This window comes from Octopus sinensis, linkage group LG5 (genome assembly GCF_006345805.1).
Source record: "Octopus sinensis linkage group LG5, ASM634580v1, whole genome shotgun sequence".
Lineage (NCBI taxonomy): Eukaryota > Metazoa > Mollusca > Cephalopoda > Octopoda > Octopodidae > Octopus > Octopus sinensis.
The window spans coordinates 28,773,163-28,800,051 of NC_043001.1; the positions used below are offsets into that span (position 1 = coordinate 28,773,163).

The 26,889-nt window shown below is 37.4% G+C and overlaps 1 protein-coding gene and 1 pseudogene across 5 annotated transcripts in view; both read right to left on the minus strand.

The window, feature by feature from the left end:
• LOC115212284 (arf-GAP with Rho-GAP domain, ANK repeat and PH domain-containing protein 2) overlaps positions 1-26,889 on the minus strand; it is a 351,834-nt gene that overhangs the window by 296,898 nt on the left and 28,047 nt on the right. The window lies entirely within an intron of this gene.
• LOC115212444 lies at positions 2,253-2,433 on the minus strand (annotated as a pseudogene).

Genomic DNA, 26,889 nt, shown 5'->3' on the forward strand with positions numbered 1-26,889 from the left:
TGCTTGGCAGTTTCATTCCACGTCCATTTCTCTTAAATATTTAAATAATTCTTGATAATTCTAGTACGATCTGATGTTTCCCATTGGCAGTTTTGTTGTTTTTCTTGCAATGAGGAACAACTTTAGGGTGCGAATACCCTAAATTCAGACATTCATCATCATCATAGTTTAACGTCTGTTTTCCATGCTAGCATGGGTTGGACAGTTTCACTGAGGTCTGGAGAGCCAGTGGCTGCATCAGGCGCCAATCTGATTTGACAATGTTTCTATAGCTGAATACCCTTCCTAACACCAACCATTCCAAGAGTGTATTAGGTGCTTTTTATGTGCCACAGGAGCCAGTCAGGCAGGTCTGGCATTAATCACATTCAGATAGTGCTTTTTACGTGCCACCGGCACAGGAGCCAGTCAAGGGGTACTGGCACTGGCCACATTCCGATGGTGCTTTTTACATGCCACAGGTATGAGTGCCAGTTAGATGGTCCTGGAATCAATCACTTTCAGATAGTGCTTTTTACGAACCACTGGCACGGGAGCCAGTCAAGGGGTACCAGCATCAGCCACATTCGGATGGTGTTTTCTACATGCCATCGGAACAGGAGCCAGTCAGGGCGCACAGTCCACAGCTGCGATTTTGGTTTTACCTGACTCGACAGTCTCCTCAAGCATATCATATTTAAGAGGGTACTCTGAAATGGGCCAGACATACAACACTGGCACCGGCCATAGCTGCAATCTCACTTGAGTTGCCACGTCCTCTCAATCACAGCATATCTCCAAAGGTCTTAGTCTCCTGTCATTGGCTCTGTGAGGTCCAATGTTCAAAGGTCATGCTTCACTATCTCATCATGTCTTCCTGTATCTACCTCTTCCACAAGTTCCTTCTACAGTTAGAGAGTGGCACTTCCTCACACAGCTGTTCTCATCCATACATAACACATGACCATACCAGTGCAGTTGTCTCTCTTGCACATCACATTTGATGCTTATGTCCAACTTTTCTCTCAGGGCACTCACATTTTGTTGTGTATGCACACTGACATTACACATCCAGCGGATCATACTAGCTTCATTTCTTTCAAGCCTACATATCTCCAACAGTCATGGCCCATGTTTCACTGCCGTGTAGCATGGCAGTTCAAACACATGCATCATAGTCTACCTTTCATCCTGAGTGAGAGGCCCTTAGTTGCCAGCAGAGGTAGGAGCTCCCTGAAGTTTGCCCAGGCTATTCTTACTCTAGCTGCTACACTCTCAGAGCAACCAGCCCCACTACAGACTTGGTCGCCTAGGTAGCGGAAGCTATTAACTATTTCTAGTTTTTCCCCCTGGCATGTGATGGAATCCGTTTTCTGTACATTTTCAGTGTTTACTGCCCCTGTGCATCTGCCACACACAAAATCTATCTTCCTAGTTAACATCCCTTGGATATTGCTGTACCTTTTGTGTCCATAACTTACACCAGGTACATCGTATGGAGTTTCTACCCATGCCTTTTCTACAGATCAAGCAGGGCCATCTACCTGAAGGGGTTTGTGATTTGTCAGCCTTCCTATTTACAAAGACTTTAGTTTTTGCTAGGTTAACTCTAAGGCCCTTCGATTCTAGACCTTGCTTCCACACCCTAAACTTCGTCTCTCTAGTTCTGGCAATGACTTAGCAATTAGAGCAAGGTCATGAGCATAGAGGTGCTCCTAGGGGCAGCCTGTCTTGAGTTCCTCTGTTATTGCAGGAGGACTATAATGAATAAGATGGAGCTGAGGACTGATCCTTGGTGATCCCTACTTCTATCCGGAATTTTTCACTATACTTGTTGCCAACCCTCACCTTACTGACAGCATCCCTGTACATGGCTCATTTCCTATATACATAAATATAGATGCAGGTGTATGAATCAACCCCAGTACATATTTTTTGCCTGATATTTATTCTATCCGTGTCTTTTGCCAAACTGCTAAGTTACAAAGACATAAACACACAGTTGTCAAATGGCGATGGTCAGACACAAACACATACACAGATATATATACACACACGCACGCACACAAACAAACACACACACAAGCACACACATTCACATACACACACACATGATAAGCTCCTTTCAGTTTCCATCTACCAAACCCACTCACATGACTTTGGTCAACCAGAGGCTATAGTGGAAGACACTTGCCCAAGTGCTATGTAGTGGGACAGAACCTGGAATCTTGTGGTTGGGAAGCAAGCTTCTTACAATATAACCGCACCTATGGAATTGATGGGCTGAATCCTGGAAAAACTGCACCCGTGGCAAAGGTGACACAAGCCACTAACTCTTTGCTTTTTTTTCTCAATTTTTTCTAAAAATCAGTTTCCTATCAATGACCCCAAAAAGGAACCATATCAGATATTAAGCTGATAGGAACAAATATTACACCTTGATCTTATTATTATCATTCATAGCTTAATCATTAATTGATTGTGTAATCATTTCATTTAAGATTATTTAATAATACACCAGTGGCCTCTACATGGGATGTAGCCAGTCCACTTATGTATACCTTTCCTTCTTGGGACACAAAACTCTACTTGTGAAGACCTGTTGAGGTAAGTGAGAATCGAAATCGATCAACATCATTGGAAATTGCAGCTGTGATACCAGTGCCGGTGGCACATAAGAGAACCATCCAAACGTAGCTGTTGCCAGCGCCGCCCCAACTGGCCTCGTGCCGGTGGCACGTAAAAAGCACCATCCGATCGTGGCCGTTTGCCAGCCTCGTCTGGTACCTGTGCCGGTGGCACGTAAAAAGCACCCACTACACTTACGGAGTGGTTGGCTTTAGGAAGGGCATCCAGCCGTAGAAACATTGCCTGATCAGACTGGGCCTGGTGCAGCCTTCTGGCTTCCTAGACCCCAGTTGAACCGTCTAACCCATGCTAGCAGGGAAAGCGGACGCTAAACGATGATGATGATGGAAATTATGCAAATTGTTTGTGGCATTCATTGTAGAAGATCTAGAAATGTTGGGGGTTACCAGATTAATTAGCATTGGGAATTATGTAAGGAGGGAGATGAGAAATAGCAGGCACTTAAAGGAACCAGCCAATGAGTACATGAGAGAGAGTTGCACTGGTAATGATTGTGGATAACATCAGTTGAGTGAACAATGATATGTGATGACAAAAAGGGATTCTATGATAGAATATGAACAAAGGAAGAAATGGTGACACTGGGCTGGATTCTAAGATCTGAGATGTCACAGATAGAAGTACTATGAATCATGAGAAACTAACATGAATAAAAAAAATGACAGTGTGTCCCCGCATAGTCTGTGTTACTTATGAATATATATATATATATATATACATACAAAATTTAAAGGACTGACCACTAAAAGTGGACGGTCAACATGCTAGATATAGACGTCAAAATTGCTATTTTCCACGAAGAATGTGTTCTCAAATAAAAACTCAGCACAAACCAAAGTGTAAAAAATAAGCAAGACAAATGAAAATATACGAAATAATAACAATTACCTATGTACCGATCAGTTTCGCTTGTTAATATCCACGCATATGGATACATGGAAATCTGCAAGCTCATCAGCATAGTCTGTCGTATATAAATATAATTTCCAGGACTAGATACAAAAATGTTTGACCGGAGTCCCACATGCATAGAGCCCAACAAATTATATTTATGTGTATCCTTCAAATGCCTTCACTTTGGCGCGCTGAGATCGGAAATCTACCCTGCAGTTAATAAACTGCAGCAGTCAATTTACCGGTTAGAGAAAATTTTTATTATCTAAAATTGAATAAGGGTAGAAATTGATATTCATCAATTAAAACCAGTGGCCTAGCATATTAAAAACATCCAAAGATTAAAATATTTTTACATACAAAATTTAAAGGACTGACCACAGTCAGTCCTTTAAATTTTGTATGTAAAAATATTTTTGGTCAGTCCTTTAAATTTTGTATGTAAAAATATTTTAATCTTCGGACTTTTTTAATATGCTAAGCCACTGGTTTTAATTGATTAATATCAATTTCTACCCTTATTCAATTATATATATATATATATATATATATATATATATATATATATATATATAAGAAAGAGAGAGAATTTATGTATAAACATTTAAACACTAGAGAATAAATCCATAGTAATACAGTAATTAAATACTAAAGTTTCAAAACTGCAACAGATTTTACATTGCAGTAAATCCATGCAGAATACATTAATAGTATCAGATTTTGCATAGAAGTAGAAAAGGATAAAAATTTCACTTAAAAGTCATACTTTAAATCGCATCCAACAGCTGTTTCATTAAGATAAACATCACAAAACGTACAATTTGATACATACATAATATAAATTAAATTCAGGTCAAATTAACTTAAAACCAGTGTTTACACAAATCATCAGAAATATTATGCTAACCAGAAAATCTTAAGTTTTCTGATGAACATTCCTATAATTTGGGTAAATATCATTTACCCAAATTTTAATTATATTTCACAATTATGTAATTCCATATTTGGTAGAGTTTACCTTAATGAAAATAGCTGTTGAATACCATTTAACCCTTTAGTATTAAACTGGCTATATCTGGCCCAAATATTTTACCTGTTTCATGTTCAAACCAGCTAGATCCAGTGTATCACACCTACCCTTCAATATCAAATTGTACATTTTGTGATGTTTATCTTAATGAAACAGCTGAACACAATTTCAAGTATGAATTGTATTTGAAATTTATCCTTTTCTATTTTAATGCTAAATCTGATAATCTTAATGTATTTTGTATGGATTGCCTGTTGCAGTTTAAGAAACTTATTGAGATTTTAATTACTGATTTGTTGATGATACAATCATATCATCAACATTTTGTAGCTACTTCATAATGCATGATTAATTAAAGAAACTGTGAAATGAATAAGCATTACATCTGAGAGAATAATTTGAATGTTAGAGGGTTAAAGAAGTGTATGTGAAATTTATGCTTTTCTGGTAAACACACACACATATATATATATCTGCTTTTATCTTTTACTGGTTTCAGTCATTGGTCTGTGGCCATGCTGGGGCATTGCCTTAAAGGGTTTTTAGTCAAACAGATCAACCCCAGTATTTATTTCTTAAGTCTGGTACTTATTCTATTTGCCACTTTTGCTAATACCAGTTGTCCAGTCACGGAGGTGAGATGCGCACATGCATACACAAACACACACACACACACACAACAGGCTTCAACAGAGTTTCTGTCTACGAACTTCCCTCACAAGGCATTGGTAGGCCTGGGGCTACTTGCCCAAGGTACCACACAGTAGGACTGAACTTAAGAAGCAAGCTTCCTAACCACATAGCCATGCCTATACCTGTGTGTGTGTGTGTGTGTGTGTGTGTGTACAAATATACACACACACTACTAACGGGATAATTTTCAAGATACCAATCAAGATATCTCAAAGCAAATATCAATATAAGAAAAACCAGAGAGGACAATGTTTAAAGAAATAGTGTTATAGTTTACGCCTAACATCCAAATGCATGCAAAAACAAAAATAATATACATGTTGTAAGAAGCAATATTATGAAAATCAGGTTCAAATCAGTTAATGGATTATATGACATTACTTTAACAAACAGAAAACCAACTACCTACAAAATGTAAAGAAAGAAGACACCAGGAAGATCTCATAACACGAAAGAACAGGAAGAGGAGCTAGACAAGACAAAAATATGCTAAACAAGAAAATGAAACAATGGTATTTGGTGTATGACACAAGAAAACGAAAGCACACTTTGAACTAAATCAATGTGTTACTAATTCATATGGAGCTAACAAAAACTTAGTTTCCTAAACTGCTAAAAAAAAATTTTTTTTTAAATAGGTGGCTGCCACTTCAGTAGTTTTAAGATCAATACAGCAGACTAGATGCTTGCTGAGATATGTCAGGTTATTTGGACATTTGTATAATGTCCATATTTATATAATGTCTAGCAACTGCACGAGCAACCGATGCCAGCTTATATATTGGCAAGCGCTTCACTTTGCTTCATGCTATGGCTTCATGGGGCTGGGGTCATCCCAGATTAGTGGTCCCAGAGATATCAATGCTTAGAACTGACTGGGTCCACTAGTGCTCTCTGCCACTGGTGGTCCCATGACAGCTTCTCTGCATCCAAAATTGGCAAACAATTTTGCAATATTAAGTTGTATAGGAAAATGTGTGCCTTACAACTGTAAGATGAAGATAACTATCATACAATTTTATAGAGATCTCTGTTCCTATAATGAGACAAACATAGACCAAATTGTCTTAACTTCATTGTTGAAGTTTATAAAGCAAATCCAGGTTTATGACTTTTATGAGCATTTTTCTATGCTTCTATGGATGGATTCATTAGTTTGCTTGCTTTTTTTCAAGCAATTGTTATTTAATAGTGAGATAGACATTCTATACTACCCACGCAGCTGGAATGAAATCTATAATTGAGTCAGGCAAACTGAGGCACACAGAGTCATGTTACATGCCTCCATGGCATATGCCTTTGATCAGGAATAAAGTAAAAGACAACAGCCCAAAATGCAAGGTGTGGGATCAAACATAGGAACTCACAATTCTGAAGCAAACCTCTTAACACCACTATCCCTACCACCTGGCCTATATGAATGCAAATATTTCAGCAATACATATTGGAAAAATATGCATCAGTAAGAAAACTGATAAATCAGCAATGAAGCACTTTGTCCAGCATGCTAACTAACGACTTTGCCCGCTTGCCACCTTAGTGTGAATGATATAATCCTTTCCATTATAGGCACAAGGTCTGAAATATTTTTGGGGGTGTGAGCGAGTCAATTACATCAACCCCAGTACATGACTGGTACTTATTTTATCAATCCTGGAACATAAAAAATACATGCAAACAAAAATATTCAAAGAAAAATTTACCAAATGTAGAGAAAATCTTTTAGGGCTACTCACAAGAACACCAAAATCCATAATAACTCTGACCACTAAACCAAGTGCACACTCCCAGTTGTCCTCCTCTAGTCTGCAGCTATATGCTTAGAGCCGGCCCATTCACTCAGATCGTATTCACCAATTTCATCCACTTTACAACAAATTTGCTAAGAGGTAGCACTGCCCTCTCCACTCTCATCATCTTTTCAAGTGGAACTCAACCAAAAGGTGTCTGCTTTCAGCCCTTTCATTCTTTTCTACTGCGCAGTCTCTTTTGCCAAGCCCACTAGACAGATGAAAACTGCCTGCCCTTCTCAGCCAAAGAAAAGCAGCACAATGGACTTAGCAGAGTCCATTGTGAAGATCAGCTGACAGCAAAATCTGGCCTACACATGACAGCAGCTGCTTTTTTTTGACATATCTCCACAAGTCAGCAATGTTCAAATACTGGTTGAATGCAGGCTGAACAGTTTCATTTCCTTACATGCATCTCAGTTAGGCCTAAGCTGACAGCATATCGATGTCTGTGGAGGTTATCTCAAACTGGCAATGTTCACTGCTAGGCCAAATATTTCTGGAAATTATCCCTGGATCCTAGTTTAAAAATTCTCCAAAAATAGATCAGCCTGTTGATTTTCATCACTGCGCAAGAATGTTGTCACTTTTTCTAACTATTAATCCTCTACTTTATGCTAATATGGAATATCCCCCTACTGCATCGCCCAAATGGTAAAGGGTTGTGAGTCCTTGACAACATTCTAGATACCAAGCATCCTGTTGCTTGATCCAGGACTGTAGCTCTGTCAAAGAGATGGGCTGTGGAGAAATGTGTCTAACAAATGACAATCAGACTTATTCGAGTTTATTATTGTCCATACAGACGAACATAGAGGAGACAGTACAATATGATATCGGGGGTCATATACAACGAATGAGTTGGTTAAAAATTTATAAAAACATGATACATCGAATGTATCTCACAAATGACAACCAGACTTATTCAACATCATGGGATTTCTATTGCAGCTACAAAGCATGCTTGCACATCATCAGCCACAGCATGCCTAGTATTCTACACAGTAAGTATTGATGGTAATGGAGCACCTTTAACCCTTTAGTGTTCAGATTATTCTATCAAACATAATGCCTATTGATTCCCATTGATTCGAATTAATCATGCATTATCTCATATCTTCAAGATCTTGATGGTGTAATTACTTAATATAGAATAACATTGTAGGGTAGGTGTGAGAGCCTGGATCTGGCCAGTTTGAACATAAAACAGGTAGAATACTTTCGGCCGGATATGGCCGGTTTAAATACTAAAGGGTTAAGGAAAGGAATGTGTCCTTTCCATAAAAAGTAAAAGAGCAGATATTTCAGTGCAGTCAGACGTAAACTGGGGCAAAGCACAATGGACAAATAGTAATAGATGACAAAAGTGCCAAACTGACTTTTCCTAGTTGTAACAATAATAATAATCCTTTCTACTATAAGTACAAAGCCAGCATTTTTAGGGGAAGAAGTAAGTCGATTCCATTGACCCCAGTGTTAAATTGTTAATTATTTTACCAATCCTGAAAGGATGAAAGACAAAGTCAACTGTGACAGAATCTGAACTCGGAACATAAAAGGTAGGAAGAAATGCTGCTAACCATTTTGTCTGAGATGCTAATGGTTCAGCCATCGTGTTACCTTAATAATAAGAATTCTTTCTACTTAGGTACAATCCCAGTATTCAACTGGTACTTATTTTACCAATCACAAAAGGATGAAAGGTAAAGCTGGCCCTGGTGGAATTTAGTTGGAAGAAATGTCAATTTGTCCGGCATGCTACAAGGCAAGATTTGAAATAATAATGGTAATGATAGTAATTTCTAACACAGACACTATGCCACAAACTCTGTATCGAAAGGAACAGCCAATTAGATCAATACCCAATACTCAGCTGGTACTTATTTAACAGACCTTGCAGAGATGAAAGACAAAATCAATTCTAGTGAGATTTGAACTCAGAACCATAACTAAATACTGCATGGCAGTTATGTTTGATGTACTAACAATTTTGCCAATGCCCTACCAGAGTAGGAAAATTAAAGAGCAAATTTAGTTAATTAAATAAAAACCAGTAATTAACTGGGATACTGTTTTAACAATAAAACATATAGAACCAGTAAAAGTACCAGGATGATAAGCCAAGTCAACTTTAGTAAGATTTGAACTCAGAATGTAAAGAGTCACAAACATTTAGTCCAACAATTTAATAATTTTGTCAAACCAATTTCAAATGATAAAGAATAACTTGAAAAAGATTTAGCTGCTATTTCTCACAGGTCAAGTGACACTATACAGACATTATACATACTCATTCTGTCTGTCTTACACATTAGCTTTTTTTAGGTTTCATATAATGAGCTGATGTTTAGAACACAGTTACAAGAGGTTCTTACATAAAACAATAATGGAATAATTTTTTACAACTAACTAATAGATTACTACAAGTGGTTCTGAGTGGTTTGACACAAATAGAAATTATTTTATAATGAAAATGTTCCCTCAAAGAATTTTTTGTAGTGGTATAATAGAGACCTCTTCAAATATTTGTAAATGGAAAAACAGAAAAATAAACATGCAGTAATACTTATATATAGGGATGGTGATGATTAGCTAATTAAGGAAAAATTAAAGCATCATCACATTACAAACAGTTATCAGGTGCAGGCATGGCTGTGAGGTTAAGAAGTTTGCTTCCCAACCATGTGACCTTGGGTTCAGTCCCACTGCACAGCACCTTGGGCAAATGTCTTCTACTATAGCACTAAGTTGACCAAAACCTTGCGAGTGGATGGTAACAGAAAGAAGCCCCTTGTATGTGTGTGGTTAGTTGGATGGATGGATGGATAACTGGTGTTAATTTGTTTGCATTCTGTAACTTAGCAGTTCAGCAAAAGAGACTACTAAAGTCAGAACCAGGCTTCAAAACAAAGTACTAGAGTCAATTTGTTTGATTAAACCCTTCAAAGCAGTACCTCTGTATGGCCACAGTTTAATGACTGAAACAAGTAAAAGATAAAAGATATATAAGCTAGTACTTAATATGCCAGAGTTTAAATTCCAAAATGGCTAACTCCATGGAATAAAATACATACTGATAAGTGGCCCAACATGTGAGTCCCTACATGGTTATTCAACCTGCTAGAAATAATAGCCAAACGTCCCTCAAATCACATATAGGATAATGTCCTTGATATAAAGATAAGATGTCCCAAAAGGAATTCTTTTTACCACAACTTTTTGACAAGGATAAACTATTGCTCAACAACAACAAAAATACTGGCAAAAGTCTAAAATAAATTCACTCAACATCTGTCTTAGAAACATTGTAAAGAAATCAATCAACAATTTTCCCCTAAGGACAGTATGTTGGAATAATAGAATAGAGGAGGAAAATTCACCACAAATATATCAATGATATGGCTTCTGTCCTGTATGAATACATTTCTCAAACCATTCTTTCATAAGTTAATGGCCAACCACAAATATCACAACAATATGGCTTCTGTCCTGTATGAAACCACTTGTAAATTTTTCTTTCAGAGAAATAGTTTATCTAGCCACAAGAGCCATCTGAGCCATTTACAGGGTGCCGTCAGTAAGCTGAAAGACAGCAATGAGTAGAGCAAGAAATTTAGTGTCCAGGTAGAAGTCCAGCATGGTTTAGTTCTCAACCTCTTCGCATTTATCACTGAAGTTTAAGACTGGATGCTCATGGGAGCTCCTCTATAGTGATGACCTTGTTCTTATAACTAATTCTGTAGAAGAGGTAGAGGAGAAATTTCAGGTGTAGAAGCAAGGCCTAGAATCAAAAGGTCTTAGAGTTAATTTAGCAAAGACCAAAGTTCAAGTAAATAAGAAAACCCGACAAATTACTAATCCCTTCAGGGAAACAGCCCTGCCTGATTTATATATATACATATCAGACATTTGACTGTGGCCATGCTGGAGCACCGCCTTTAGTTGAGCAAATCAACCCCAGGACTTATTCTTTGTAAGCTTAGTACTTATTATATCGCTCTCTTTTGCCAAACCGCTAAGTTACAGGGATGTAAACACACCAGCATCAGTTGTCAAGTGATGTTGGGGGGACAAACACAGACACACAAACATATACACATACGTACGTACATTTTATATATATATATATATATATATAGTTACTCCAAACATGAACAAAGAGAAAACACAACAATGCAAGGATGTGGAACAAGCATACTGTTATTGGACGCTCAGGAAAGGAAAGAAAGAAGGAAGATTTAACGTTTCGAGCAGAGCACTTCATCAGAAACATAGAAAAAGGAAAGATCCAAGGAAGAGAAGATGGAGAAAGAAAATCGCCAACGATACACACGCAATACGATGGGCTTCTTTCAGTTTCCATCTATCAAATCCACTCACAAGGCTTTGGTTGGCCCAAGACTATAGTAGAAGGCACTTGCCCAAGGTGCCACGCAGTGAGACTGAACCCAGAACCATGTGGTTGGTAAGCAAGCTACATACCACACAGCCACTCATTATATATATATAATATGTGACAACTAGTTGGTTGCCATAATAAAACTCAGACAAACAACTAGTTGTCCCATATATTTATAGATAAATTCCTCTATGTGACATAATATTGAATATCAAGGTCTTATTCATTCTTTTGCTGTCATATTATTAATATATATATATATATATAAGGGTGTAGGGAGAAATTCCATACAGCGTACCCAGTACAAGCTATGTACACATAAGGAGTGATGTAGACTCACAAGAAGGTTAATGGAGAAAGTAGTCTTTGTGTGTGGCAGATGTGCAGGAACAATAAACACTAAGAACACACAGGAAATAGATTCCCTCAGATGTCCAAGAGGATCCTTAGTGGAAGTAAATAGTTTCTGTTACCTAGGTGACCTAATTAGCAGTAGCTGGCCAACAAGGTACTCTGAAAATGTTGTGGTTAGAAACAGAACTGGCTGGGAAAAGTTCAGATTGCTATACTTGAGATGACATGTCTATCTAAGAAAAAATGAGACCTTAAAGGTCTCACTCATCTCTACATCCCTTACTCCCATGACTGATCTTAACACCCTTCCCTCCTGCCATCTGTCTTTACTACTAGCTGCAGTCCCCTCCCCTACATCATCCTCCTTCCTTTTGAATTCTGGCAAACTTACCAGAGTATTAAAAAAAATGTCTCTGACAAGTCAGTCTTCCCAGTAACTTATCTTCCAAACCCCACTCTCCCTCCTCATGTCCACCCGCTGCATCCCCCATTTTCTACTTCTCAAAGAAAGTAGGCATCTTAAAATACTCTGACATCTGAGGCGTTAGGAAGGACATCCAGCTGTAGAAACTCTGCCAAATCAAGATTGGAGCCTGGTGCAGCCATCTGGTTCGCCAGCCCTCAGTCAAAATCATCCAACACATGCCAGCATAGAAAGCGGACGTTAAACGATGATGATGATTTGAAATGTGGTTTACGTTTACAAAACGGGGAAAGCTTTCCACAAAGCTACTGATTCTCAGTACAACACAATAGCACCATTATCAGTGACAAAATCAGGACAATAACTGCTTGTCAATATCCTCCTCAGGTTATGTGGTTAGGAAGTTCACATCACAACTACATACTTTTGGGTTCACTCCCACTATATAACACTTCAAACACACATCCTCTATTGAGCCCGTCTGGCTGAAATTTGGTAGGTGAAAACAGTATAGAAGATGGCTGGATGTATTTAAAAGTTTTGTCACCATATTTCTGTTAAAAAAAACACTGCATTTGTTTCAACAACTTGGAAAATAATAAAGAATTTTGTAAAACAACTTTTCCATTATTAAGCAGGTGTTGGGAACATAATACAAAAAGGTTTAATTTAAATCACTCTAAAACTGGAAGATTTTATCATAGAACCAAGGGTGGTTTCAGACAGGTTAGAATCACAAGAGTTAATGGAATTTACTTCGGCAAATACATGCTAGATCTCCGGCCTGAAGATAACTTCTCCCTTCCAACAATCAATCTTGGAGAACCTAGAATGAGCCATGTACACAGTCCTTCCTTATCTAAGTTATTAAAAATAAAAAAATAAAGGCGCAGGAGTGGCTGTGTGGTAAGTAGCTTGCTTATCAACCACATGGTTCCGGATTCATTCCCACTGCATGGCACCTTGGGCAAGTGTCTTCTACTATAGCCTCAAGCCGACCAAAGCCTTGTGAGTGGATTTGGTAGATGGAAACTGAAAGAAGCCCATCGTATATATGTATATATATATATATATATGTATGTGTGTGTATATATTTGTGTCTGTGTTTGCCCCCCCCCCACATCGCTTAATGGTGTGTTTACGTCCCCGTAACTTAGTGGTTCGGCAAAAGAGACCGATACAATAAGTACTAGGCTTACAAAGAATAAGTCTTGGGGTCGATTTGCTCGACTAAAGGCAGTGCTCCAGCATGGCCACAGTCAAATAACTGAAACAAGTAAAAGAGTATATCTTCCAATTTATTTATCCTTGTGGTGGTCATGCTACAATAAGAGAAAAAGATACTATCACTGTCATTCTATTTTTATGTTTTCTTTTACTTTAGTCATTTGACTGTGGCCATGCTGAAGCACCACCTTTAGTCATGCAAATCAACCCCAGGACTTATTCTTTGTAAACTAAGTTGCAGGGATGTAAACACACCAGCATTAGTTGTCAAGCGATGTTGGAGCGACACAAACATATACACACACATACATATAAATATACATATATACAACAGGCTTCTTTCAGTTTCCGTCTACCAAATCCACTCACAAGACTTTGATCAACCTGAGACTATAGTAGAAGACACATGTCCAAGGTGTCACACAGTGGGACTGAACCCAAAATTATGTGGTTGGTAAGCAAGTTACTTACCACACAGCCACTCCTGCACCTATGTATGTAAATTTTTCCAATATTTACAACTTAAAATTAATTGTAGTCTTAATTTTTCAGATATTATATATTTATCAGAGAATTAATTTTGTTTCTGTATAAATAAGTGTTAAAATAGTAAAAAAAAAAAAATTATTTGATATCTAAAAATAAGAAAAATGTAAGCATTGGTTCATTTTTTTTTTAATCCCAAATATCATCTGAGGTAAATTTATACAAGTGGTTGGCCTACTTTCACAGGAGATAGATCTATGTTAGAGGCGGCTGATTTATGCCATAAGATGTTGGACATTGCCATAGGAAGTTACTGCCTCTACAGCAGGAAAGTTAACTGACATGACAGGAAGTAGAACAAACCGCAATAAGTCAGTTGAGAGACTTCTCACATGATTATACAAATCTCACCAAGATAAACCCTTTGTTATATATAAAGAAAAAAAAAAGAGAACTTAAAACAATAGAAAAAAATAAATTGAAGCTATTTATCTCCAAAACATAAGATAATAATTCCAAAGATTAAGGCTTATAATAATGGATAGAAACTAAGGTCAATAGGTAGATAATTTTTTTTTTTTTGTAACAATTATTTTCATTTCTTCCACTTCATTATTTTTTTAAAAAAATACTTATCATATGCTAATTTTTACACTCAAGCACTGATTAACTTTTTTGTTACTTTGTTTCTGTTGAAATATTAGGTTGTCCAGAAAGTTTGTGCCGATTTTTAAAGGAAAGAAAAGGGTCAATAAATACTTGCCATTACATTTTTAATCAACCAAATATGAACCATTTTGTTGCACAATGCATCTCCATCTTTCCTTTAACTTGAAAATACCCTCTTCCCAGAATTGAGGTGGTTTCATGGCAAAGAATTCATCAAGTTATCTATTTACTTCATCCAAGGAATTGAAAATTTTACCATTAAGACTATTCTGCAGAGACCTGAATAAGTGGAAATCCGAAGGAGCAATATCTCGTGAATATGGAGGGTGGGATAACACATCCCAGCCGAGCTGCACCAATTTTTGTCTGGTTCTCAAAGCATCAAGTGCCGAATATGAACTTTCTTATCTTCCATTTTAATGGGTTACAGAATTAACACAGGTTATAGGAACATAAACCTTCTTCCACGAAAAGATAGCTTAAACTGTGCTCTAAATGGAGGTGTAGTCAAATCCTATTTTATGGACTCAACCATGTTCTAAAACAAGTCGAAAGGTAAGCTACTATAAATCAGCATGAACTTTCCGGACAACCCAATACATTAAAGAATATTTTATCAATAAGATAACTGGCACTCCTTCAGTTACGATGACAAGAGTTCTAGTTGATCTATCAACAGAACAGCCTGCTCATGAAATTAATATGAATATGGCTGAGTACTCCACAGAGATGTGTACTTTTAAAGTAGTTCTCAGGGATATTCAGCATGACACACAGTGTGACGAAGCTGGACCTTGTGAATTACAACCCAATATATAGGCTTTATTTCAATTAATTTTCAAAATAATTAAGAATTAAGTCTCAATGTACAAAAAGCAAATACAAGTGGCTGGAACGAGGTTCCTCTGAAGGGTCTTTGGAGTAAGGTAACTCAACAGAGTGCACAATTTAGAGATTGGAGAGGTGCTCCAGGCAGAGCCACTGCTTCTCTGAATTGAGAGATCACAGCTCTGATACTACAAACTTGTGGTAAAAATGTCCCAGAGGTTTTACGGGAAAAACCAACCAACAAGAGACCCAGGGGTAGACCACAAGCAAGATGGCTGGGTAACATCCATGAGCTCATTTGGTTTCCCTTGAGGATCCAACCAGGTCAATTGGAGACTGTTGTTTCTGACAAGACTCAAAGGAAGGCATGTTTGGAGATTCTGCTCCTATAATCTTCCCAGGAATGGGTGGGTGAAGATGCGATGAGAAGGATTAATTAAAATAACTAATTATTAATTAGGCATTTTGGAAAATAAACTGACACAAAATTTTGAGGGAAGATTTTAACTTAGAGCATTTTAAAACAAAGTTTGTATCAAAAGCAGAAGTAGTCTCAGGCAGATTGTTATTGATAGAGTTAAATACGTCTACATATTTTATGTTCTAGTACTTTCTTTTTTGTGTTGGACACTGCAAACCAATCAGCTGCGGTATATCAGAAATCTTAGAGATTTCAGGGTAGATAAGAAAGTAACATTTCTTATCTAAGTAAAGGAAAACAAATGAAATTTAAACAACAAAAAGTTCTCAAATGTTCCAGTTAAAATGAAATAAGTCAACTTTGAAATGAATCATTGCTAGATTAGTCTATGTTTATTTGCATGACAATTCACTTCCTCTTTTCTCTTGTTTTGCTTTTTTTGCTGGTAGCTCCTAAATAGTACTCCAGGCACACTGCAAGATGTAGCTAGGTACACCAAGAAAATAAATTATGTTTCTGGTGCCACATAAAAAGCACCCATGCCAGTGCCGCATGAAAAGCACCTGTGCCAGTGCCGCATGAAAAGCACCTGTGCCAGTTCCCGCATGAAAAGCACCCGTGCCAGTGCCGCATGAAAAGCACCCATGCCAGTTCCACATGAAAAGCACTCATGCTAGTGCCGCAGGAAAAGCACCCGTGCCAGTGCCGCATGGAAAGCATCCGTGCCAGTGCCGCATGGAAAGCATCCGTGCCAGTGCCGCATGGAAAGCATCCGTGCCAGTGCCGCATGAAAGGCACTCATGCCAGTGCCACATGAAAAGCAGTCATGCCAGTGCCACATGAAAAGCAGTCGTACCAGTGCCACATGAAAAGCACATGTGTTGATGCCACATGAAAAGCACATGTGCTGATGCGACACGAAAAGCACTTGTGCTGATGCCACATGAAAAGCACCTGTGTTGATGCCACATGAAAAGCACCAGTGCTGGTGCTACATGAAAAGCACCTGTGTTGATGCCACATGAAGAGCACATGTGTTGATGCCACATGAAAAGCACATGTGTTGATGCCACATGAAAAGCACATGTGCTGATGCCACATGAAAAGCACCTGTGCTGATGCCACATAAAAAGTACCCATGCCGGTACCGCATAAAAAGCACTTGTGCCATTGTCACATGAAAATACCTGTGCTGGTGCCACATGAAAAGCACCCATGCCAGTGCCACATGAAAAGCACCTGTGTTGGTACCACATAAAAAGCACCCATACTAGTGTCACGTAAAAACAATGTGAATAGGTATTAAATTTAATAGAGTAAAATGCTAAAAGGCGTTAAATGATTTTTTTTTTTTTACAAATGTTTTCACTTTTCATATTTTGCAAAATAATTTTTTTTTTTAAATACAATAAAAAAGCTGCAAAGTATTTCAACCAACAGAAGTTTATTTTGCAGAGTTTAATTATTATTGTCCAGATTTTCTTATGATATCTCATCCAGCATGTGCCTCTGTTATTTTTTTTTTCTACATAGCTGGACTAGTGAGTGCTTCCTATAATTAACTTCTATAGAAATTATTAAAGGTAGAAACATATACAATGAGATTAGTGTGGACTTTGGGACATTACCAGTTATGCTTCTGCTCATCTATAACATCATAAACTTACTCATTCTCATCCCAACAAAGATGTGTTTTTTAAAAAGATTTTTCTAAAATATAGCTACAGGAGTGGCTGCATGGTAAGTAGCTTGCTTACCAACCACATGGTTCCGGACTCAGTCTCACTGCATGGCACCTTGAGCAAGTGTCTTCTACTATAGCTTCGAGCTAACCAAAGCCTTGTGAGTGGATTTGGTAGATGGAAACTGAAAGAAACCTGTCGAATGTATATCCCTCTCTCTCTCTTTCGGAGAGGCACAAGCACCTACACGCACATATACACACACGGCAGTAACTTCCGCCTGCCAAATTCAATCACAAAGCTTCGGTCAGCTCGGGGCTATATATATATATAATATATATATATATATTTATAATAAGAGTAGATCGTATATATATATATATATATATATATATATATATATATATAATATATATATATATATGGGTGTGTGTGTGTGTACGTCTGTGTGTGTATATATTTGTGTGTCTGTTTGTCCCCCCAACATTGTTTGATAACTGATGCTAGTGCATTTATGTCCCTGTAACTTAGCAGTTCAGCAAGATATTGATAAAATAAATACTAGGCTTACAAAAATAAGTCCTGGGGTCAATTTGCTTGACTAAAAGGCAGTGCTGCCCTGGGTCAAGAGGGTGGCTGCAACAAGACCCTGCACCATGCCATACAAGCAGAGAAACCCAGTCATGGCTGTCAGACAATTTCTGTGACCACATCACCCCTAACATCTGGCCACCTAACTCCCCACACTGCAAACCCCTTAATTATTATGTGTGGGGCAGTTGGGTGAGAGACTAACAAAACTCTTTGTAACACCAAAGATGAATTGAAGGCAAGGATTATGGCAGCATTTTTTTTTTCCCTCTCTAGTTTCAGCTCAGAGCTGCGGCCATGCTGATGCACCGGCGTTTAAATATATTTGAATACAAATGAAAAAAAGTTTTACGTTTATATACATACATACATACATACATACATACATACATACACATACACTACATATATGCACTGCATACATGCACATACATACACACATACATATGCAAGTACAAAGAGCATTCAATAAGTATCTAGACTGTCCCCATCTGTATATATATAAATATATATACATACACATGCACACACACATACATATGCATATATATATATATATCATCATCGTTTAATGTCCGTTTTTCATGCTAGCATGGCTTGGACAAAATACACACACACGCATATATACATATGCATATATATATATACACACACACACATGCATATATACATATGCATATATATATACACACATACATATACACACACACACACACATATATATCCATCCACAGATGATGTAATAAGGGCTAGATGAAATGAACCCGAATTCAGCTATTGGCCTTGATGGATTCCCAGCAATCCTTCTCAAAGCATGTAAGCGAGTCCTAGCAAGACCACCGCAGTCCCTCTTTCACAGCTTCCTTGCAACTGGAAAACTTCCGAGCAAGCTGAAGGAGGGTAAAACATGCCCTCTCATAAAGGAAGTAGCAGAGCAGAGGTCAAAAACTATCTCTCTGACCTCACACATCAGCAAAGTCATGGAACAAATAGTCACTTTCCTTGAGGGAAATGACTTGCTGACTGACATCCAACATGGTTTCCGACCAGGAAGAAGCAGCTTGACTCAAGTCTTACAACACTATGACTGCATGCTGAAACAGCTGCTTAACCACTCAAATGTTGATGTAATATATCTCAACTTTGCAAAGGTCTTCGATAAAGCTGATCATGGAATAGGTCACAAACTGCGTGATCTCAGCAGAGTCGGGAAATTGGGAGAATGGCTGTATGACTTTCTGAAGGATAGATGTCAGGTGGTAGTAGTCAATGGCGCCACCTCCAATGACATGCAAATAGTGAGCGACATTCCACAAGGCACTGTTTTGGGACCACTATTGTTCATAATGGCCCTCTCAGATATGCCCTCAGCCACACAGAGAGCCACAATCACAAGTTATGGAAACGATACAAAAGTTTCACAGGTGATACAGAAACCTGAAGACACTATGCACCTACAATGTGAGTTGGATGAAATATGCAAGTAGGCTGAGAAGAATAACGTGCAGTATAATGCTGAAAGGTTTCAAGCCTTGTGCTATCAGCATGCAAGACTAAATGCAATACCAATTAAATACATTGGACCTGGAGGGATTCGAATCCCAGAGACACAGTCAGTGAGAGACCTGGGCATTTACATGAGTAATGATGCATCCTTCCGTGTGCATGTGGCTAAGTTGGCAATGAAATGCAGGCAGCTACATTTCAGGAAACTATGATGGTCCTCTGAAGGACGCTTGTCCGAAGCCACTTTGACTATTGCTTCCAGCTATGGTCATCAACCAGTGTAAAATTAATTGCAGAACTTGAGGCAATCCAACGAAGCCACATAAAGAAGATAGCCTCTGTACAGCATATAAGCTACTGGGAAAGATTCAAGAGATTAAGACTTTATTCTCTGGAGCGTAGACAGGAAAGATATGCCGTAATATACATCTGGAAGATCCTAGAGGGACTTGTCCCAAACATTGGCATTGAGAGTTACAGTAACGCTAGAAAAATTGGCGCCACTGCATCGTGCCAAAGACTCCAACTTTGCCATCAAAATATAGGACAAGATATTGCATTAGCCTAGGATTTAAAGGACCATAGCTCTTCAATATCCTCTTGAAGGACCTGAGAGATTTACATGGGGTGGATGTAGCTGTTTTCAAAACAAAACTAGACTTCTTACTGTCAAGTGTCCAAGATGAACCAACTTCAGAGCATGAAGTGCAGATGAGGGCAGTGGCATAAAACTCTCTCATGCACAAAATGTCAATTTCTAAAAAGAATTAGTGAAGTAAAATTATGTAGCAACACCAAATGGCGGTGCCCTGGCATGGCAACAGCTTATTTAAATGCAAAAAGTCAGATGAAACAGGATCAAATTCTATGGATATTTTAGGTAATCAAATGGCTGTATGTGAGAACTATAAAATACATAAGAAAGCCTTTCTACAATCTACATAATTACATAAAATCACAACACTCAACCCACCTAAAATAAATTTACAAACAATTCAAAATTTATCCTAGACAATCTGGAATAAGTTAAACCAATTTTGCATACATTGATACTAAATCGAAACATTTTAAGAATGCCCATAACGGTCTGGGGTTCTTCTGACACAATCTGAGCATTGAAGTCATTCGGCAACAGATGACAGTTCTTCTGTTGAAACAGATGCGTCTGACATGGCTATTGCCGATACGTTGAATCAGGATGGTCAACAGAAAAAGGAAAATTTATTCTTGATAAACATCTTTACAGAATTTAAAATCATGGATTTCAGGTCTTTGACGACATCAACTGCCTCTTTAGAAAGTGGAAAAACGGAAATGGTAATTAGCGGTTGTATTCGGTGTGAAAAGTGTGGAACCCATTTCGAATAGGACACAAATAATCCCAAAATATGTGACAAAGACTTTTTATTTTGTGGTAAAGGCATATCTTTCAGAGCAGAAAAGTGCAACAGGTCGAGTTGACATTCATTATAGCTTATCTGATATCCCAAAATATTAATAGAAGTAGTATTTAACACACATGTATTCTTATTTAGCGTAATATTGTACCTTTTTGCACAATCCAAAAACCTAGAAAGATTATTATTCTGCTCTTCTTTAGTGTTACCACCAATCACAATATCGTCAAAATATGCAGGAATCTTTTCTAATTTATTTTAATTTATGAAATTGTCAATAATTTGCTGAAAACAAGTGACACCATTCATCAAACCATAAGGAAATTGTGTAAACTGACACAAGCTGAGTAATCAATAACTGGTAATCAATAACCACTTGTACTTGTGGTCTCCATGGTGAATTGCTTGGCTTGATGATGCCTTCCTTCAACAAACGCTCAGTTTCAAAAGAGATAAATCAAGCCATCAGACATTTCAAATTTTCTGGATTGCATAATTATGGGTTTACAAGCTGGCGATAAATGAGAGAACACTCAAAGAGGATCCATTATGATAGATGCTAAGAAACACACTTCTAAGTTTGGACATGGTCCCCCATATTTCATTTTACTGGAAGAGTGCTTACTGAGGAAAGGTATTCCTAATATAACATCAGTGCATGAATCGGGTAGTACTAGAAATTGAATGTCAGGATATATCCGTCCTCAAAGAGTTATATCTAATTTGCAGCACGCTTTGACAGACGACTTTAAATTAACTGCAGCCATCAATATAGTACCATTATACAGAGAAGTAGGAAGCTGAAGAGAGCTAACCAAGGATTTCGAAAGGAAATTTTCCAAGCTTCCAGTGTCTAAGAGAGCTTTTAATGAAAATCCATTTATAGATATTTCTATCACCGAAGAGAGAGAAGGATGCAAAAAAACCCAAAAAAAACACCTGAGCTAGATATATAAAAATATACATACATATATACATGTAAATAGAAAAAAAAAGACTGAAAATATTCATCTTATGAATATTCATGCATAAATACAGATATTCATATATTAACAGGAGTGGCTGTGTGGTAAGTAGCTTGTTTACAAACCACATGGAACCGGGTTCAGTCCCACTGCATGGCACCTTGGGCAAGTGTCTTCTACTATAGCCTCGGGCCGACCAAAGCCTTGTGAGTGGATTTGGTAGACGGAAACTGAAAGAAGCCCGTCGTATACATGTATGTATATATATATGCGTGTGTGTGTTTATCCCCCTAGCATTGCTTGACAACCGATGCTGGTGTGTTTATGTCCTCGTTACTTAGCGGTTCGGCAAAAGAGACCGATAGAATAAGTACTGGGCTTACAAAAGAATAAGTCCCGGGGTCGAGTTGCTTGATTAAAGGCGGTGCTCCAGCATGGCCGCAGTCAAAATGACTGAAACAAATAAAAGAGTAAAGAGTAACAGAGCAAACTTACATATAGTAGAAAGTCACAGGAAATTAAGGGGAGAAGGTATGGTATTACAGACCCGACAGTTGTTTCTGGGGGTTCGGAATTATGTAATAATGTTTGCAAATGTAGTTTGCAAAAGGTCCAAAGATATGCAGCCAGTAGTAGAAGCATATAAACATCAGGTAGATCCAGTCTCCATCTTCAGGATGGGGAGACAGAAGTGTCGGGTACAGAGAATGTTTAACCCTTTAGCATTTAAACCGGCCATATCTGGCCAAAAGTATTCTGCGTGTTTTATGGTCAAACTGGCCAGATCTGGTCTCTCACACCAACCCCACAATATCGTTTTAAAAATTAACAGCTACCTCATCAAAATCTCATAGCTACAAGATAATGCATGATTAGTTCAAAACAATGTGGATAAAGAAGCATTAATTTTGGCAGAATAATGCGAACACTAAAGGGTTAAGAAAGCAAACAAGAGTTTCTTAGAATTTTTTTTTTTATCAACTTAGCTATAAATTTCACTTTTGCTGCAGTAATAGTGGTAGTAGTAGTAGTAGTAGTAGTTGACAAATCATTTTAATGAGAACACTGACTAAAAGTTGTGCACAGATGTCCAGTTGATAATTATAGGCTGTCTTAAAGTCAACACTAGACTGAAACAAATAACTGTCTCCCAAATTTGTCATTTTCAACTCACAATTCAAATCCTACTGAGATTTAAATTTAGTACTTACACCATTCAGCTGTCAATAAAATAAGGGATCCTCTATAACGGTTACTTGATTTTCTAGAAATAGCAACCAAATCCCTCCTGAATTACAATCACCTATCATCTTCAAGAAGGACATACTGAATAATGTTGTCTTACGCTGAGCAAGACATTAAACTGCATCCAGCAATGAGGTTTCAGCTTGGAAATTCAGGAGTTTCAAGGAGTATGAAAGTACCCCTAAGTTACCACTATTCCCAAGTTCACCCTGGCCTGGGGTGGTTGGTTACCAACTGTTAAGGGTCATAGTTATGTATCAAATAGCAAAAGATGATCTTATATGTAATCCAGTGGTTCTTAACCTTTTTCTAGTGCCCTTTTTTAAGTAGTTGTCATGCCTTGCACCCACCAAAGTGATGAGTGAGGTATCACAACTAAAGTAAACTTAATATGGAAGATATTTTATAAATCAATTGCAGCGTGGAAGGTGTTTATAAGCCATTTAAGAAACACACAAAAACCGTTAGATTCACTTCAACATTTAAATCGACTGACAAAATTCTGTGCTGCATCTCTGTGCAGCACAGAATTTTGTCAGTGAACAGGTTGCGGTCTCAAAGTGACAAAAATATTTTGACAAATTAAATTTAAATGTTGAAGTGAATCTAACGGTTTTTGTGAGTTTTTTAAATTGCTTATAAACACCTTCCACGCTGCAATTGTTTTCGTTCCAGCAAACGATCTCAGATCAGGTCACTTGCTATGCAAGTACATCTCCGTAATATTTTATAAATGTTATTTAAATAGCAATCGCAATATACATAGGAAACAAGTACTATTGTGTGCCTTAAAAATACTAATCAAGGCAGAGAGATAAAATTAATTGTTCTTGTTCAAACATGTCTTTAGCCATGATATATACTTATCTCTCATTTTAGTTTAATAACCATTACAAGTTTTTATCATGTAGAATATAATTACTACTGTACGTTAAATTTAGTATACTAATTGTTACCTAACTGCACCCCCTAAAGTCTAACATCCCCTTCAACATGCCTAGTACTCCATTTGGAGTAGTACCATCCACACTGAGAACCTCTGCTGTAATCAAAGCAAACAGGAATACAAAGAAGAGCTTGCTCCTAAACATGCATCACTCAAGCCCTCACTCAAGCCAACCAGTCTATGGATGTCATGTGAACAAGTCCTCAGTGTAAGAGTGGAGTAGAAGACTTCACATAATGCATGGCTGGATAAAGTGGTGCATGAAGGAAAGAAAAGGTGCAAGTGGGTCACTCACATGCATGCATATGTGCACGTACATGCACACACTTCATGTCCCTTTACATTCTGAATTCAAATCCCATTGAGATCAGCTTTATATTTCATCCTTCAGAAAGACAATAAAAGGGGAAATACAAGTCAAGTACTGAGGTCATTTCAATTGACCATTACCCTCTTCACAAAAATATGTAGCCATATGCCAGTGTGAGGTAGTAAGTGTATATTACAATCAGCAGAAATAATAGGGTACTATACAAAATGCCTTGCGATATTTAGCTGTATATTTTTATATCCTGCCAGGAACAACTTTGCCTTTCATCCTTTGGTAGAGAGGAGCATAAAATAAAGCATGTTAAATGTGAATAGAAATATAATAGATGAGAAAGAAAGAGTATTGTATTATTCTAGGAGTAAGATTACAGAATCAGTTGAATGCCAAATGAAATTCATTCCAGCATTTAGTCTTGCCCCTCTGTATCCTGAATTCAAATTTTTTGACTGTCTATAAACTACATACAAGTAATATATAAAGTGATTAGCTGAATCAACTACAGCCCTTTAAAATATTTGTGACTTGAGATCAACATTGCACTATTTTACTAGGTCTTTTTAATAGAGATTGAGCAATATTTTAATCTTCTAGATCAGTGCTGCTCAAAGTGGGGGTCCACAAACCGGTGCCAGTCCGCAAGCCATCAGCTGTCGGTATGTGGAGAGTTTCCAGAAAACAAAGAAACATTATAAAATATTTATAAGATATTGTATTATTTGGTTACAAAATAAATATAAGATAAAAAAAAAATGTCAACTTTTATCATATTCATTATATATATTGTTTCTGGTATAAATTAATATTACTAAATATTACCGGTCACTGGCACACTAGAAAAAAACTGCACATTGGAAAAAAGAAATATAGGCTTCATGAAAACATCATTGCACTTCACCCATCTTAAACAGGAACATCATGTAACTAGATCTTTCGAGATTGCGCCATATACCAGTGAGAATTTTTCTTGGTAAACACACGTCTTTAACACAGCTAAAACCACAAATCAAAGACTGACACTTCTCTTCTGAACTAGAAAATACAGTACTTTCCTATTATCTACAGCCACTTTTATATATATATATATATATATATACACACACACACACTAAAAGGTTTAGTAAATATCTATAACACTTAAGAGTAGGTTATTACAATTGATTGGCAGACTTTCAGAATAGCTATCAGTATCTCACAGTGAAAACTCCCAGTAAAAATTTACTGGAAAATAGTATGGAAATGGAGGGCAAAAATGTATTAAGAAAAGTTTTGGACAAAAAAAATCTTTCACTGAAGTAAACAATCACCTTGCCTTTTCTTTCTCCATGGGGTAGTAATAGCTATTATGAAAGTCCAGTGATCAACTATTACACCCCTTTCATGGGTGTGATAGTTCATTATTTACTAATCCAAGCTGTCAATAATAGGGAAATATCAAAAAGTACTTTTAAATCCAAACAATTAATGAACTCCTATGAAGCTCGGGTGAAACATGCAGGCATCATAGACTGAATCTACAGAAAGGCCACCCAACTAAATAGCATAAAGTCACTCACAGACACAATCTAGCATCTGGTCGAGACTCATTAACTTCTCTCTCTTTTCTACTACTACTACAATTATATCTGCTCTTTGGAATTGATTCATACCTATTTCTTTACTACCCACAAGGGGCTAAACACAGAGAGGACAAACAAGGACAGACAAATGGATTAAGTCAATTATATCGACCCCAGTGTTTCACTGGTACTTAATTTATCGACCCCGAAAGGATGAAAGGCAAAGTCAACCTCGGCGGAATTTGAACTCAGAACGTAGCGGCAGATGAAATACTGCTAAGCATTTTGCCCGGTGTGCTAACGTTTCTGCCAGCTCGCCACCTTGGAGTTGATTCATACCACCTCCAATCAAGTACTTCCAACTTGCTCCTCTTTCCTCCTCCCTTTACTCTTGTTGTGTCCAACTCCAACTAATTACCAAGCCCAGTCCCTCTTTTCCAGAATGCTGGTCCTCTAGAATTAATCTCTTTGCAATTGTCTATCTTACTATCACTGACTTGCAACAGTTTAAATAAAGTTAATGATGTCAGTCTCGTTAGCATTGGAGGGTCTGAAAGAGTCATGAACAATGCCCTTTCTTCCAAACCTATAAAAAATATATATAAATACATCTTTTTGTCTCTTAATATCATAAATGCAACTTTTTCTCTTAAAATCATAAATATCATTCATCCTAGTATCACTTTTTTCTCAGTACCATAAATACATATTTTGCCTAATATCATAATAACTTTATATCTTTCCCTACCACCAAATACTATAAAAAAATATATCTCATTTTTCTTAATATCATAAATATACTTTTTTTTAACCTTATGCCATAAACA